This window comes from Grammomys surdaster, unplaced genomic scaffold, assembly GCF_004785775.1.
Source record: "Grammomys surdaster isolate TR1022 unplaced genomic scaffold, NIH_TR_1.0 126091, whole genome shotgun sequence".
In the NCBI taxonomy this organism is placed as follows: domain Eukaryota; kingdom Metazoa; phylum Chordata; class Mammalia; order Rodentia; family Muridae; genus Grammomys; species Grammomys surdaster.
In genome coordinates, this window is record NW_021620899.1 from 35,410 (window position 1) to 46,168 (window position 10,759).

The following is a 10,759-nucleotide window of genomic DNA, read 5'->3' on the forward strand; positions in this document are numbered from 1 at the left end:
GGTGGGAGGAGGCAGGGAGGGAACCTGGGACAACAAACCCAAAGTATATCAATGTCTCCTTTTATCTTTAGAAGACTCTTGCAAAATACTGCTTTTAAAAATCAACACATTAAGCCAGGTGTTGGTGGCAAAACATACTCTTTAATCCCAGCACTTGGGAGGCAGAGGCAGGCAGATCTTTTGAGTTTGAGGCCAGCCTGGTCTACAAAGTAAATTCCAAGACAGCCAGGGTTACCCAGAGAAACCCTGTCTCGAAAAACAAATAAAATCAACACATTGTGCTGTTTGTTAATGAAGGTGGTATTGCACCACTCTCTGAGACCATGAGTGTATTTTTGATACTGTTTTAATTTTGAAAATTTACTTATAACACCTAGCAGACTATAAATGCAACATAAATAGGTTATGCTATATCACTTAGAGAACAACAAGATGGAAGAATGTCTAAACATGTTCACTGTACATTTTTTGTCTTACTATTTTTATCTCCAGCTGGTTGATTCCATGGATTGAAGAATAATGAGTATGAATGACTAGCTCTGCTCTACAAGTGAGAGGTTCAAATGATATAAAATTATAACTTTATACATTACAACAATTAAATATTAGTCATTTTATAATGTTTATACTGTTTATTCAGCAGCAAGAATTTAAGAAGTTTGGTTGTTTTTTAATTATGAAAAATGACATTTTCTTCTGCATTCCAGGTTTCTTATTTAGCAGCAAGCATTTAAGAAGTTTGGTTGTTTTTTAATTATGAAAAATGACAGTTCCTTCTACATTCCAGGTTTCTTATTCAGCAGCAAGCATTTAAGAAGCTCAGCTACTTTTTTAATTATGAAAAATGACATTTGTTTCTGTATTCCATGTTTCTTATTGTGATGGAATAGGATATTTGTTATTCCTTGGGATTTCTTCACTGGTGAGGGGAAACACACATCTTTTAATATAAAAAAGCCATTTCAGGCATACTTGACTTTGAGGAGGGAGCCTACTTGCCAGAGGAACCAAACTGGTAATTAGAGGGCTGGACTTTTGGCCTTCTCCTTAAGGGAGGAGAGAAGAGAGGGCTTAATCACCAATGGCCAGTAGTTTGATCAGCCATGGCTATATAATGGAACTTTTATATCCTTATATGAAGGGGTCTAGAGAGCCTGTTGGAGGTGTTGGGGGGCTAAAGCACCTGAAAGGACCTACAATCTTTATGTGGTTCCATCCAATCTCTATTGCTTTGTGGTTTGTGCCACAGCAAGTTATCAAGTCTGATTTCTAAGCTCAGTCAACAGTGAAAAGGGGCTAGAATATGTGGTCAGCCTGTGAACTGGAGGAGGCTTGTGGGGCTGATCCCGTCATTTGAAGGTTGTGATGGAAATTCTGCATAGAAAGTATTCAAACTGAAAGGAATTGGAAGACAGTTTTTGCAAGACTTACGCAATGAACTGAACATGGAGAAATCAAGCTTGCACCTAGATAGAGCCTTCACCCCTCTTTGTCAGCATCTTCAGGACAGGAAGGTGCTCTGTACACTACCAAAAGAGAAACATAAACACCAACTCAGCCATAAACCCTTTGACCTACAATAGTGTGCTGTCTTCATTGCTAGGGCAATGGTGGTGCAAAGCTTGTGGGAGTAACCAACCACAAGCTTAAGGCCACTCCACGAAGTGGAACCAATATCTGACGCTGCTTGGGTGACAAAGAGCCTGAGACTAGATAGCCCAGGGACCTAGCCTGAAACAAAATACTACTGTTCTATTAAAAGAACATAATGATAAATAGTGTCCAATGACATTCTTTCTATACTCAAAAATCAGGTTCTTGGAGAGTCATGATTAGAGAAGCTTTCTCTTGTAGCATTTGGGAACAACTACAGAGATCCAAAGTCAGGCAATACTCAGAGAGTAAGAGATCTTAGAACGTTCAGTCAAATCTCTCCTCAGAGACTCAGGGAACCCTGAAGAGAGGCAGACAGAGTGTTAGACCCAGAGGGGATGGAAGCACCAAAGAAAGAAGGACCTCTAAATAAACATGAACAAACCACGTAGGAACTCACAGAAACTGAGGCAGCAAATGCAGGACCTGCATGGGTCTGCACCAGATGAGATTCTGGAGCTGAAAGGAAGAATGGACATATCCTTCCTTCCCTAACCCAGAAGCTATATTCAGTTGATAACTACTTACAAATGAAAAATTTATCTCCCAAGGGAGTTTCAGTGGGGAAACAACCTACTCTTAATGGTAGGCCACATGGCCAGCAATAGAAGCCAACAGAAAATGAACTTAATGGTTTCTTTGGAGGTTCCTTGTCTCAATGTTATATTTGGACTTTTTTTGCATTAGATTTTATGTTTGTTGGTTTCATTCTTTCTTTATCTCTGTTTTTTGGCCTACAGGTCCTATGGTTATATTTTATGTCTTCCAGCTTAGTATCCTTATGGCTGTGGGTCTCAACTTTCCTAATGCTGTGACTCTTAAATAACTCATGTTGTGGCGACCCCCAAACTTAATTTTTGTTGCTACTTTATGACTGTAATTTTGTTACTGTTATAAATCATAATGTACATATCTGATAGCCAGGATATTTGATATGTGACCCCCAAAGGGACTATGACACAGAGATTGAGAACCACTGCTTTATGGAATTCTTGAATGTACACAGGAGTGGGTCTCTGTGTCTATATCTGTCTTTCAGTCTTTGGGAGCCTTGAAAGATGGTATAGTGTTAAGAGCACTTAGTGCTCTTGCAGAAGACCTGAGTGTAGTTCCTAGCATCCACCTAGCAGCTTATAACCTCTGTAACTCCAGTAGCAGGGAATCTAATTCAATCTTCTGGCTTCTTGGGCATTTGGGATGCATTTAATACACATACACAGTTGCAGGCAAAACATTCATACACATAAAATGAAATCTTAAAAAAACAAAATGATAACCCTTGGGTATCCAAATTCAGAGTACTGGTTGTTGTCAAGGAAATAAACAACCTCTCTCCCCAGTACACATGTGGAGATAGAGAGGGAGGGGAGGGAGAGAAGGGGAAAGAGAAAGGGTAAACGAGAGAGGGAGGAGAGACTGGAGGGAAAAAGGGAAGAGAAGGGGAGGGAGAGAGGGGAACAGAGAGAAGGGAAGGGAGAGGAGAGAGGGGGAGGGAGAGAGGGGGAGAGAGAGAGGGGAAGGGAGAGGAAGAAAGGGAGAGAGAGAAAGAGAAAAAGGGGAAGAAAGAAAGAAAGAAAGAAAGAAAGAAAGAAAGAAAGAAAGAAAGGAAGGAAGGAAGAAAGAAAGAACAAAAGAAAGAAAGAAAAAGAGAAGGGAAGAAAGAAATATTTGAGAGATTTGGTTACTGGCTCGGATGACTATGGATTCTGGGAAGCCCCATAGTCTAGTGTTAGCTAGCTGAATTTCTTGGATAGCCAGTACAATTTTTAAATAAAAGGCTGGAGAGCCTGGGAAATAAATCTGGTGCTGATTCTAGTTAGCTCATACAAGAGAGCCAGGAGCCCAGCAGGATCCTTAGGATCCTGAAGTGAATTCCAAATGACAGTCATTACCTAGTCAGGAAAAGGCCTGAGGATGGAGATCCAATGGCAAGATGTTTTTAATATGTCTGCTTTCTACATTTCCATAATTTTTAACAATGAGAGTACAATATATTTAAAATAAACTCTTATTAAGTACAAATAGAAGAATTTTGAGGATTGTGCCATGCAAATTATTAAGTAGTTAAGTAGTTTAGCTGCTAGCTTACAATGAACCTACAATTAAGATTTACCACCATAAATTTATCAGTCAATCATGATATAGCATTTGCACGTAGTATGAATGCTCTAGAGTTTAATTTGGAAATCCATGAGTAATTTCAGAGATGATTACAGGTTGCAACACATTGTAAGCTGTCACTTGCCATTGTTAAAGGGGTTGATTTCTGATTCAACATTTTGAGAGTTCTAGGGTGTACTTTTAAAATTACTAATGTACCTTTGAAATACTTATTAAAATATTAAAGCTGGATTTGGATATTGCTGGACTGAAGCAATGTAATTCTATATGGCTTCATAAGAATGCTTTACTTTAGGGGTATTTAATAAGAATGCACTTAAAGAATTTCTATCAAGTTATCTGGCATAGCTTCCCTTTCCTTGAAACTTGCCGAATTTTTTTCTGGTAGAAAATATTAAAGAATGAAAAACACCAAATTGACACTAATGAGGTAGAGATGTAGATTCTGAATTATTTAAGTTATCATCATATTCAATTATTTAAAATTACCTTTATTTCTTTTGAAAATTTTAAAAGTGGTCATATGCATAGTACATTCTTCCTTTCAATCCCCACCCCGTTAGGCTCTCCCATCCAACTTCATGTTTTTCTCTAAAGTAATATACTGCATCTGATTACTGTTGTTCATATATGCATAGTTATACGGTTGACCACTTGGGATGGACAATTCACCATTGGCCACAGCCCAAAGAAAAAGTGGTTCTCTCTAGCAGCATTGACTACCAATGGTTCCTCGGCTAAGAGTGGTGGTGGGGTCTCTGGAGTTCCTTCCCATCTATGCTAGAATTTTTAACTGGCATGATCAAGTACAGGGTCTTGTACAAGTGATCATAGCTACTGTGTGTTCATGTGTGTAACAGACATGTCGCATTCAGGCTACAGCATTTCAAAGATCTCCTCTCCATCACTGGCTCTTCCATTCTTTACTCCACGTTTGCAATATTCTGTGAATTTTGGGATAAAGGAGTTTGATATTGATGACTTGCCTATGGCTGACAGCTCAGAATGACTATTCTTAGCACTTTGACTGGTCATTAATCTCTGAATTAATCGCTACCTACTAAAATACAAAGCTTCTCTGACCAAGACTTAAAGCATCAAGACTAAATCTTTATATATAAGCATACATCTTTAGACTATTATTTGCAACTATAACCATTTAGCAACACTAGGATAGTAAGTTCTTCCATAGGGTCTATGACCTACCCAGTCTCGTGTTTTGATCAGAATTACAGTACTAAGCATGAGTTCCCTCCTTGTGGAAAAGGCCTCATATATAATCAGAAAGAAGTTGGTTACTGCCCTCAACTGCCATTATTGTACCAAGAAGCGCATAGTCTATACTTAAGATTTTACAACTATAAGATAGCAGGTCAGGTGATAAGTATTTAAGACTTTTTCTGAATCAAATTTTCATAATTCTATAAGCTGAGGGTAAAACGCCAAATAATATTATAAGGAAAGATTGAGTAAGAGACACACAAAAATAGATTTTATGATAACTTTCATAAAATGTAATATTTACAGTGTTACAAATGATGGAACTTATACTAACTAGTTTAGCCTACTCAGCTTTATCAAAAGATACAAGGTAACTAAAAGAATCTTCTCTAAGTAAAGAGTCTGAAGAACAGAATCTGATAAGGAGTTTTAGTCAGAAAGAACACACACTTCTACACCCAAAAGATAATGATAATCAAATCCTCACTGATAAACCACCAAAAATCTTTCAGAATTTATGCTTCCTGCTTTGCCCAATGATGCCTTTCTCTAGACTTAGTTCTTCATGCCCCTCTTATCTCCACACGACCCTCACTATAAGAGATGCCAGAAAAAAATGTTTTTGTTCCCCTTGAGAAAGAAAACATGAAAACAAAGAAAAAAAGAGTCAAAGTGATTGAGCAGACATATGTCCAGAAATGTTATTTATGAAAAGCAAATATGATATAACCCATAGCAGAAGACAGTTCTGGAAGAGGCTCAGTACCCTCACCAGAATTATTCTGAAATAGAAGTGCTTTAGATTGGGAAGATATCTGCATATACATCATGAAGGATGTGTTGCTGATGTAACCCAAACCAAAATACAAAATTCACACATTTTTTATTTACTTTATTTACATAGTCTAACAGTAATCAAATATAATGCTTAAAATATTTTATGTGTTGCATCAAAGATTTTTTGTATTGAGCCATCATCCGAAAACACAAACATCCCTAGTTCAACCACTCATGTGGACTGATTTTAGCTACTAATATCACCATTGTTGACTGTATATATATGCTAAACAGAAGCAATCATTTTCTTATATGTACTCATTGATAGTATTGAAATAATTTTTAAGAAAAAAATCATGTTTTTCCTACCCCCAACATAATCAAAATGCATTGTATGAAAAAAATAAAAAAATAATGTTCCCACCATATTGGCTGGTGGCAAGCCAGTGATATATTTTTTGATTGATGATTGATATGGGAGGGTCTAGACCACTAGGGGTGATGCTACTCCTATGCAGGTGGTCCTGGGTAGTATAAGAAAGCAGTCTAAGCAGCCACTGAGAGCATACCGTGCCAATAAGTAGTACCCCTCTATGCCCTGTGTTTCAGTTGCTACAACCAAGATTCTGATTTGAGTTTCTTTTCTGATTTCCTTTCCTGATGGCCTATACCCTGAGAGTTGTAAGCTAGAGTAACCCCTTCTTCCACCTTGAAAAATAAGATGCAATGGGGGAAAAAAGTGTTCAGGTCAACGAAAATATCATGGCGTCACCATGATGAGTCTACAACCCTTGCATCACTTGTCAAAACAGCAGCAAATACAGGACACCAGCCTTCAGACTTCCCCTAGGACTTCAATGTGAATGGTAACTCTGGGGTCTTTATTTGGTAGATGAGAAGAAGTATGATGCAGAACCAGTGAAGGAACCAAGAGGTGGGTCCTCTAGAGGTAAGGATGTATGCAGCTGGATGTTTTGTCAAAATGCTTCCTCCAATCTCCTAACAGTTGTTTTTGTCTTTGAGGATTCAGATTTTATAAACTCAACTATTTATATTCTCTTATAAATCCACACCATTGTAGTCCTTTAATAAAGCCATTGCATATTTTCATCATGTTATCTCTACAGTGTTAACACCATCTTCATTGTCTCTGTTGTCTTGATCATCTCAACTCATAACTCCTTTAGTTATTTCAGCACTAGCCAATAAACAAGCAACTGAAACCTTGTCCTGAATGCTACAAACCTGGGCCAGCATGATAGCTCAGTACACCAAGGGTTTTGCTGCAAAGTCTGGCAATCTGAATTGGAATCTTACAGTATACTTGGTGAAAAGAGAGAACTGATTCCTGCAAGTTATTCTCTGAACTTCATATGTGAATGCACATGCACTCACATCCCTATACACTGGGTAAATAAATGAAAAAATTATACATGTTAAAAAAACCCCTCCTTCATAAATAGATGTTTATTGCAGCTTGCTGGTGGATGTGAAGAGGGTTTTGTTTGTTGTTGTTTTGTTTTGTATGTAAGGAAGTCAGACTTTTTTTCTCTCACTTGACTTTCAGAATCCATCAGATAGATGCTCAGTTCAATTATCGGTAAGGAACGCAGCCAAGAGTTAGAGGTTGTGCCAGACAGGTGTAGCTGTTTTCAATCACATGTTTTAAGGACTGGCAACGTCATATATGACATGTTTCAGGCTAAACTTAGTTGGAAAATTTTCTCCACCTATGAACACTTTTTTCACTATTTCTAGCATGCTGCTTGGGAAAATGATGTTATATTTACCCTTCATTGAACTAAAGACTGTCCATTACATTTTAGAGAATGCTCATACTGTAAACTTAGCATTTATAAGAAATTCCACTGTATAACATGCAGAGCAGTTGTCAAGGAACAATGGAATTTTGGATCCCTTTTCCTGTCCAGCTTCCTTGTAGTGAGAGGAAGTCACAGGTAAGGGACAGTCAGGAAAATATTCTAGGTGAACTGTGCCTTTATTGTTAGAATAAAAATAGGCTGAAAAGAAAGCTACCCTCCCATTAGAAACACGAGGGCACAAGGTTGGCCTATCATAGCAAGTTTTACTGGCATGTGTCTTGTTGGTTTTAGGAACATGGCTTAATCTATTCCTCCTTAGCACTTTCAGTTCCAGTCAATATTGTCTTCTCATCAGACATTAGTGTCTTTCTGAGGCATTAGGACAGCACTGTGAGTTGCCTTCAGCATTGTAGACTTATTCTAGGGTCAGATTTTCATCACCAATGGCCTTGACAAACATGTCAATTATTCTCTGTGCTGTTCTCTGACCCAGTAGGATTCTTACCTTGATCTAAGTCTTCAGCTCTGATCATCAGATCACAAACTCACAGGCTCTCAGGTTACATGTTCATTAGTTGGTTTATTTGTAGTCACTAAAATTGACAGCATTTCTGCTATAATGGAGCATAATGGGACCATCATTTTCTATAGTAAAATCATAACGAATCTACTCCCACATGTGGTCATAGATATAACTATGACACTCAGCCTAGCTTTAAAAATTAAAAATAATGAGAACTTCAGATCTGCTCAGTTAAGAATCAAAGGTTTCTGAAAGTGAAATTTAATAGTAGATACAATTCAAGAATCACTACTTATCAAATATTCATCTACAATACTTTTAGCAAGCCTATTCTATGAATAGAGTGATGATATTATATCCGAGGAAGTAATGCATGGCTCCTAAACAATTCATATTTATATTGTAATAATTAAGTGTGAAAGAACTCACAAAGTTTTCTCACATTGAACTACATAAGAGGGAAGGAAATCACTAAAATGTAAATTTGACTAAGGTTCAAGATGTTTTATAAATTTTCTAAACAAACAAGTCTAAAACTTCCACAAAGATGCACCTAGCTGCAGCTTCACACAGTAGATTGAGAAGGGCTTGAAGCCGTGCACTTGAGAGTGTAGTCTCAAACTTCTTTCTCAATAGCTCCCTTCATGATTCTGCTGCTAGGGTGTGAGGAAGGAACACAGGAGGAAGGAAAGTCAGTGAACTTCTTCTCATTGCTAATTGCAGTCCATTACATCTTAAGATTCAGCTCCACTTTCCCCAAAAAGAGGAAGAATAATAACCCTGTCTGGATCTGTGATTTTTCTCTGTGACGTTCAAAGTTCAAAGTGAAGATGACTTTTAAGAACAGAGGAAGAAAGACATTTAATAACCAAAATATAACTACCCACTTCTCATGAAGAGCCATGACCTTAAGAATATAGTTGTCTTTAACCTTTGTATAGAAGATAGAAAAATATGTTTTCTGTATCAGTGAGTATAGGTGCCAGATTCCCTTTCTTTCCTCCTTTGACATTTGCTTCTTGGTACATGTCATAGTGGGAACCATGTATCCATGACGTACTTCATCCAGGCTGCCATTTCTTCTGGTCCAGGACTGTAGACGGCCCGTGATGTGGTCATGAAAGCAATGCCCACATTTGACCATGACTGGTATTAAGTGGAAGCCTTTTGAAGACACCAGTTGCTGCACTCTGCCCTTTGAGCTTTCGATTCAGCACACACAGGTCCAGGTCTGAGAGGCTGGACTTCTATCAGGGTCCCAGACGGCTGCTGCTGCCACTCTGCCCGGCAGCCTTCAGAAACTATGCAATTTTAGCCCTGTGTTAGACAGGTGTATATTCTCTTGGTAGTCTATTATTTGATACTCTCTAGAAATTGAGTACAATTTCACATATAGAACAGCCAGAGAAAACTTATTGAATGTTGTTATGAAGCACAAACAGGTGTAGAATTATAGATTGCTGGTCAGGTTAGCTTCATTCAGAGATGTGCTTTTCTTACCGCAACCTAGACACTGCAAAATGTTCTCTTCAGCTAAGAGAAGGTGCCAAAAAGATACTATATAGTAGGAAGGTCACAGGAGTCAGACAGTCTGCATCACATCCCACTGCTATGAACCCCAATCCTCAGTAAGTGACTAGTACTGTGTGTTCTCTGAATTACGATTTCCTCACCCACAAACTGGGACTCATGCCACCAGTCCTGGGGAACGTCACAAATTCTTACTGGGATCAAAGTATAAAATGTGAGAAAACGCAGCACATCAACATAAAACTGGATTTTAATATGAGGTTGAATTTCATTCAATGCAGAATGCATTCAGTCTTGATGGCCACATTCTTAAACATAAGTAATAAGAAAAATAGAAGAATGGATTAAACTCTAAAACAATGGTTGAGCACATAGGATAAACTTTAGAAATACAATAACTCAGCTTTAATATGTATTCATAACATCCACATTGAAATACTGTGTCCTATTTTAATCTATCTGTTGCTTTTGTATCTTCATATTTTACAGGTGATAATTTCCCAGTGATTTCTCTCACATTACTTAACTCTCAACATCACCCATTATTAATCTTGCCATCCTTCCATCTGTTAATGGACTTGGCTCCCTACAGCTCTGGAGGAAGCAGAAAACTCCGTTGTGAAATCTTACACAATTTTTCTTACCTCTGGTAACCATGGACATCATTTCAGAACTTATGATGGCCTAAATCCTGCACAAGGAAGCTTATAGAGGTTGGTACAACTATTCTTTCTCGTAGGATTTCCTCTAAGAGTTTTCTTTCATTACAGTAACAGCTGCAGTTTGGACAATCTTAGGGCAGGTAGAGGATGCATGATACTAACGAGGGCTGTTACCTGTTTGGGGGTCTATTGGAGCGACTGTTGTGAAAACTTTACATAACAATGATTTCTGGATGCCTGCTGATATTTCTGCCATCTATGTCCTGACAATTTCCTCTTCCCAAATCCCCAGACAGCCAACAAGGAGAAGGGAAAAGCCCAAGCGGCTAATGACCGTATCCTAACCACATGTAAGGTTATGGAGGCACAGAGGTAAATCAGAGAATTGGATATTTGGAACGTAGGATAAGAAAACACATGACAGTGGGTCAGTGTTATCCATCACAAAG